The sequence below is a fragment of the Chrysochloris asiatica genome, unplaced genomic scaffold (assembly GCF_000296735.1).
Source record: "Chrysochloris asiatica unplaced genomic scaffold, ChrAsi1.0 scaffold00277, whole genome shotgun sequence".
In the NCBI taxonomy this organism is placed as follows: Eukaryota; Metazoa; Chordata; class Mammalia; order Afrosoricida; family Chrysochloridae; genus Chrysochloris; species Chrysochloris asiatica.
Window position 1 is genome coordinate 2,180,630 of NW_006408795.1, and position 6,902 is coordinate 2,187,531.

Consider the following 6,902-nt stretch of genomic DNA (forward strand, 5'->3'; position numbering starts at 1 on the left):
CTTGCCTGTCTTTTGAATCTTGATTTCCCTTACCTACCATTTTAAAATAGACACTTGAGCCAGGGAGAAAGGAATAGCCAGAATCATCACTACAGAAAGCTTATAAGTCCGTCTTCAGCCTATAACTGATTGAAATACCTTAAAGGGAGCTAGAAGTTGCCCAGTGAAAGAGGCTTCCTGTGGAGCCTTAACATTGCAGAAGACCATTGGTGGAATCTAGAACCCCATCCAGAATTGACTGAGGTAGGACATTTGCACTGGAAAGGATGAGTAGGCCAGCCTGGAGCGGCTAGAAGAACAGAAGATACTTCGTGAAAGAAAGACCAGCAGGGAAAATCCGAAACTATAATGGCAGTCTGATTGATTACTACAAGAACAAGTAAGCTGTTTGCCCAGGAGCCATCATGTCAAATGGTCGGGACCCATCAGAGCAAACCCCCTTTCAAGACTGAGACTTAATGGGAATACATGAGCAGGCATGTGGTCTGACTTGTGACCACGTTGGTCACCGATAAGGGGAAGAGGGGGAAACAACAGCATTGAAGTTGTGAGCTAAGCCCGACCACATTAAATAGGCCCCTGTGCACCCTCTTGGAGACCTGGATGGCCAGCAATATGGCAAAATCCGGGGACTTCTAGGCCCAGAGGCAGTGACATGGCCACAGAGGACTAGAGTGGACAGTGACGCATCCAGCTGATATGAAGTGAGGGGAGATGCACAAGAACACCTATACTTGCAGATAGTACCCACTTGACCTGGTTTTAATGACTGGATGATCAGAAGTTGACTAGAAGAAGAAAGAACAGGGGTTGGGGGAAGAGTAACCTGCTACAATTTGATGAACTTTCCCTATACTTACAGATGTAGCAGCTTCAAAAAAGGGAATAAATCTTTACAATGAGGATCAATCCCACCCCATTGGTACACAGGGTTGATGGGGATGGGCAACTTAGACATTGGCTACAGAAAATGGGGGTGCCTATATAGGCAAGAAGTGACTGGCTTACAAGACAAACTTTCAAAAGGGAGCCTGGTTCCAGTCAGGGTGAGGGAAGGTAGAATCACCACTGAATGATTTCCAATTGATTGGGACCGGGCTGGCGAATGGAAATGAGGATAAGACTCTTTTGGTACAATAGTGAATAATTGCCATTAGGACTGACTGTGAGGATAGGGAATATAGAGGTAGATGTTTTTTTGACAAAAGGAGGAGAGTGATTTTGTACGCCAGGAGCGGAGGTCCCTGGGACCATCAAGTGAGAACGGAGAGCAGGACCCTACCCAGAGAGGCAGTGACGCCAGGGATGGAGACAGAGAGGATGACGTAGACAGATGGAGCATCTGGAGACCCTGGACTCAGGGAGGGAGAGGGGCTGTGGGCTGGCAGCCGGGCCGTGGGCCTGTGTGGTGTACCCTTTGGTTATTTGATGGTGCATGGAGGGGACTGTAATCATTGCAATGAAATGAAATACGATAGGATGAGTGTAAAGCTGATATTCTCGCATGTAAACCTCACAATAAAAACTTAAAAAAAAAAAAATGTTAAGAATTTCAAGACAACGTGTAACCTGTACAGTCCCTCAGGGCCCAGTGCTTCCTAGAATGGACTCTGCCCTCCATAGTTGGTTGATGGTGATGGTGATTGTTGTTGTTGTTGTTAAGTGCCGTGGAGTCGATTCCGACTCATAGCGACCCTGCACAGGGTTTCCGAGGCTGTAAATCTTTACGGGAGCAGAACGCCTCATCTTTCTCCCGCGGAACTGCTGGTAGTTTCGAACTGCTGACCTTACAGTTCACAGCCCGATTCGTAACCACTACGATACCAGAGCTCCTTGATGGTGATGGTGAAGATTAATACTATCTTCGCCTCTTCTCTCCTGATCATTAGGATGGCATCACTTACTTCCTCAGATTCTCACACTGATGGGTCTTCACTAGAAAGGCAGCTCTGCTGTCCTCATAGTTATTTTCTCCAGCATACCCTTGCACTGTGAAAGTGCTAGTTTAGCTCTAGACTCTAATGCATTGCTTGATTTTAAAATAAGACAATTCCCTTCCCCTCTTCAATTAAATGCCCTTTATTCAGAGAGATGTGTCTTAATACAATCTCTCCCAAACTCTAGGCAGTTGAAAATAGGAAATGAGTAGGAGGGTTTCTGGTTGCCATTTTAGTTAGGAAGTATGTACAGTCATCTCACCCTTTGGCTTTTGGACGGCTCTGATACTCTGCCGCCATATGCCAAGGGAGGGGCTGTGCAGGAGTTGGCGAATTGGAGAATGAAATATATCGGCGGTGGCTTGTGAGCACAAGGGTTGAGCCAAGTGTCTGTTAGACAAAATGTCTTTTTCATTCTCTTGATGATTTATGGTCATAATTACTATTAGTAGGTGGCTGATATTTAAAATGAAATATGGTCCTTCTTAATTTTAGAGCAAATAACAACACAAATAAACTAGCTGTCAAATTAGCATATTGACTGGCTGGGTGGAATATGCATAACATTTGCAATTCTGGTAATAAATAACTTGAAATATTGCTGTTACTTTTGCATTTTTCCCCAAGGAGTGTTGGAGGTCTTTTCCAATGTAGTTTTTCATCAGTTCCCTGGAATGGATCAAATTAGGCATAAGCTGATAGCAGGTTCCAAGGTTAGGATTCAAGAGTTAATTGCAATGCATGTCTCGTTCAAATCACTTCTAATTGTCAGCCATGATTAAAACAGAGGATGGAAAGCAATATAAAGACTTTTCTTTTTCCTGGTGCCTTTTCTAGCAGAGTTCTGGCATCTGCTGTTACCATGTGACAAACACTGAATTCTTAATGTGAGCGAGTCACATGCCTGAGTCGTGTGTCTCCGTGTGTCCCATGTATCTCTGTCTTCCTCAAGGTCTTTTTGTGGACCCAGAGATGGGAAAAAGGAGTGTTAGTTTCCATCCCATGAAATCCTGGGCAGTTTGCTTCTGATCCTTGTGGCTGTAAGTATTTTTTTTCACGGCTGCAGGGATTGTAGTCTTAGATGTTAGTGCTGTGAGTGGTCTGAGAGATCATTGACCCTAACCTTTAATTTTAGTGCTGAAGATGCTGAGACCAGAGGACTCAAGTGCCTTTCTCAATATCACACAGCTTTTATGGGGAAGCAGATTTGGAATTCAGGTCTCGAGTCTCCCTATCTAGTTATCTTTTGCTCTACCCGGTGGTTTCCCATAAATTCTCACTACAACTCTCCTTTCAGATTTACTTTTACCTGTGCTAGATCACACTACTTGGCTCTCTCATCTTTGCTGAATGAATAAATGATGTTGTAAACGAGATAGGCGTGGAGAAGATTGATGGGTGAGTAGTAGGAGAGAGCAGAGCAGTGAGAAATGAAAATGAGAATGGAGAAACAAAGTAAATGCTTGGGCTGATTCATGCATACAATAGGTTGAAATGTGGTTAAAATAAGAAATGCTACTTTTCATGAGATTATATGATATTATTTCAGAAAAATGAAATCTTCTTTTAGAATTGAGATTCATGAGGTTGAGTTTCAAAGTCCCCCTGCTCTTCAGAGTGTTCTTATGCTCTGGGGCAGGATTGCACTGACTGGTCCAGCTTGGCAGCCAGGATAAGGAGGGTTTGAGTCTGGACCTGGTCACTTGTGAGTTGCAGGAAACCAGAGTAAGTGTTTTCCTCTCACAGGCTTGGTTTTCTCACTTGTAGTGTAGGATTGTAAAACTGAGTTCATAAAGTTGTCATTAGGATAAAGTGAGATGAATTTATTGTAGTTCTAGTCTTTATTGAACTCTGTGCTCCTATAGTTCTGGAATTAATCCCTTGCAGACCCATGTTCCATGCCTTACTCACACATTTTTGTTGAATGTAATTTAATGCTTTAGCTCTAAGAATTTTAGAACAATTCCCTTATGAGGGCATTAATGATTACAAACTTCTAAGTAACTCATGGGGGTGAGTTTCTTTGTAATAAATAATATCCTCCTAATTTATCTGTTCCCTTCCATTTTTTTCATTTATTCTTGAGCACCTGCCATATACATGACTCATGGATAGGCAAACAGGAGGTCATAGAGGAGAAAAAGATAAACGTTAAATGGTTCTCAACTTTGAGACTCTTCTAACTGGTAGAAGATATTATACCCTTAAATGGACAATAACAATAAAATTGTATAAACACTGTACTGGCTATCTGGACAGAATGAACCAGCCTGGCAAGTCAAGGACTTTTGAGTTGGGTTTTAATGGATCAGTAGGAGTTTGTAAACTGGAGAAACAGCAGGACCTAGGTAGCATTGCATTTTCTCTGTTGTTAAAGGACACAATGTGTTCATGGGGCATCAAGCTTTTTGTGGCTCTTAGCTGATCGCTGGAGTAGGTGTGAACCTCTTCCCAAGAATGACGTTCATCTGAGTATTGATGACAAATGCCCCATTTCAGGTGGCTTCTTTGTTTTCACTACTCACTTGACACAACCCACCCTACCTGCGGTTGATGTCCTTTCTCTGTGTTGACAGAAAATTAGCCTTCTAGGAGCCCCCCCTGTGCACCTCCACAGTTGGTCAGTGTGTTTGGCCTTACACTCAGACTTCATATGTGCTCTTTTCTGTGTGGGGAAGGAGGTCCCACAAGTTGAGAGCCACATCTCATGTGACAGAGCTAGCCATTCAAAGAACATTTGCTCCTGATGTCTCTCCATCCTTTTTGTGTCTTCCTCTTCTGGAGTCCTGGGGTGATGCTGCATGTTGATGTGCTGGACTTTAAGGTTGGTTTGAATCACAAGGTCAGTGGCTCAAGCTCACCAGCTGCTCCTCAGAAACCCTATACAGGGTCGCTATGAGTCAGAACCAACTCTACGGCACTTAACAACAACTTCCTCATCTGGAGTTCTGGTGTGGTGCTGTAGAATAAGCACTGGACCACAAGTTCGGTTTGAACCTCAAGGTTGGTGGTTCAAGCTTACCAGCCACTCCTTGGATCCCTATGCAGGATTGCAATGAATCAGAATTGACTTGATGGCACTCAACAACAACAGTTTTCTTTTCTCAGCTTTCCTTCATTTGCTTCCTTTACTTTTCCCCTTTTCCCCCCATTCCCCATTTCTTCCTTTCCACTTCTGTCTTAAGCATTATATGGTTAACATGTACTACATGCAGACTGAAGTGATCAACCTAGTTTGGCCCAAATGGTGGCCTCAGGGGGTCATTGTTTCGCTTCTTCTAATCATGTAGCTCAGTCTCTTAGGATGACTGACCTCACTCTCTGTTTTCTCTTTTTTCTTTAGTCCTTGGCAACAAATGCAGGCTGGTCACTTCAGTCTGCATGTAGTGTGTGTTAAGCGTATAATGTTTAAGAGAAGGACCCAAAGGTCCTAATCTGTGCTTAATTCTGCCTGTGTAATTCTTTTGTTTGTAATAATGCTGACTCCAACCTGATTCAAGAATCCCACGGGTCTGTCCTCGTTTGGAAGCTACTAGGCATGTAGTATAAAGACCGTGTGTGTGTGTGTGTGTGTGTGTGTGTGTATGTGTGCGCACGCGCGCATGGGGCGGGGGGGTGGGCTGCCTAGATCACCTGTTGTCACAGACTCTTACTCTTTTTCCTGCCTTTCTTTGGAAGGACTTCTTCCCTGCGGAGGGTCCCTCTGTCTCAGAAAGGTGACAGGATGTGTATGTATGCTTTCTCCTGATGTGACAATTCGGTGCAGAACATACTTCCTCTCACTGTCTCAAACCAGGGACTTAATGTTCTGACCTTTAGAATAATCCAGCTTTGTGTTTTTGTAGTATTCCTTTTAGTTTCCTGAACTAGCCTTCTGTCATGGCCTCTGATAGATAGGTGCCTTCTTTTCCTTTCTTACACTAATTTATCTCTTTTTTCTGCTTCTTTTCTTCCTAGGCTGCTTATTCGAGGATGACCTTTGCAGAGCATCAGAGATCTGTGTAAATGGTAAGTATGAAGGTCTTGACTGACTCATTGCTCCTTTTCTGGGTTTGCCAGCAAATGCAATTTCAATTCAGGGCTTCAACTAAACAGCATGAAGACTGGTCATCAAACCTTCACTGAGTGAGTTCTGTTTAATTTAATGATTCCACAAAGAACGGTGGAGCTGCAACATCTCTGGAGGTTATTAAAAGGGAGGAAAAATGGGAAATCAACTGAAGTGGGAAAAATTCTTTATGTGTCCTTGTGTGTATGTATGTTTAAATCTGTATCTGTATCCATATCTACATCCCAATAGTTTAAGGAAATTCGTCAGAAGCTTTGCAACAATAGGTGGTAGAATCCAGAGCCATTAGTGATGAATTCTTTATCAGAGCCAAGAGAGGTCTTACCTGAATTGAACCTACCTGGCTGCTGACATTTAGCATTTTGTTCCCTACCTGAATGATGAGCACCCGTGGTGGCACGACCCTAGAGCAGAGATTCTAGAAAGGCAGCAGTCAGGAAAACCTTGTTTGTTTCTTTGTGTCCTGCAAGCTCATGCATCAGTAGTGGGTTGGAGCTGACAGGAGGAGGGAAGGGAAAGAACCAATTATTGATAGTTATCAAGTGTTTTGTGGGTTTTTTTGTTTGTGTGTGTGTGTGTGTGTGTATAATTCTTTCAAAGTGTGCAAAGTGATGACTGGATCAGAAGAACAGTACACCAGGAACTCCATCAGAATGTGAGATGGAGTGTTGGTGATGGATCTGTGACGAGGAGTGAGCACATTGGTGGGCCAGGCATCATCTCCTCAGGACCAATGGGCTCTGGTAGATTTTATCATCAGCTCCTCTCTGCATGTGCTCAAGTGCCTGTGAAGTGTATCTTGTGCCCCTTTTATTTTGAGGCATCTTTTAAAAAAAGGATTTCATTAAAAAAATGTGTTATCTTCCTGGACTTATATGTGAGACTGTGTGTGTGTG

The 6,902-nt window shown here is 43.3% G+C and overlaps 1 pseudogene; it reads left to right on the plus strand.

The window, feature by feature from the left end:
* Positions 1 to 5,942, plus strand: part of LOC102810952 — a 35,461-nt pseudogene extending 29,519 nt beyond the window's left edge.
* Positions 5,943 to 6,902: the final 960 nt, after the last annotated feature.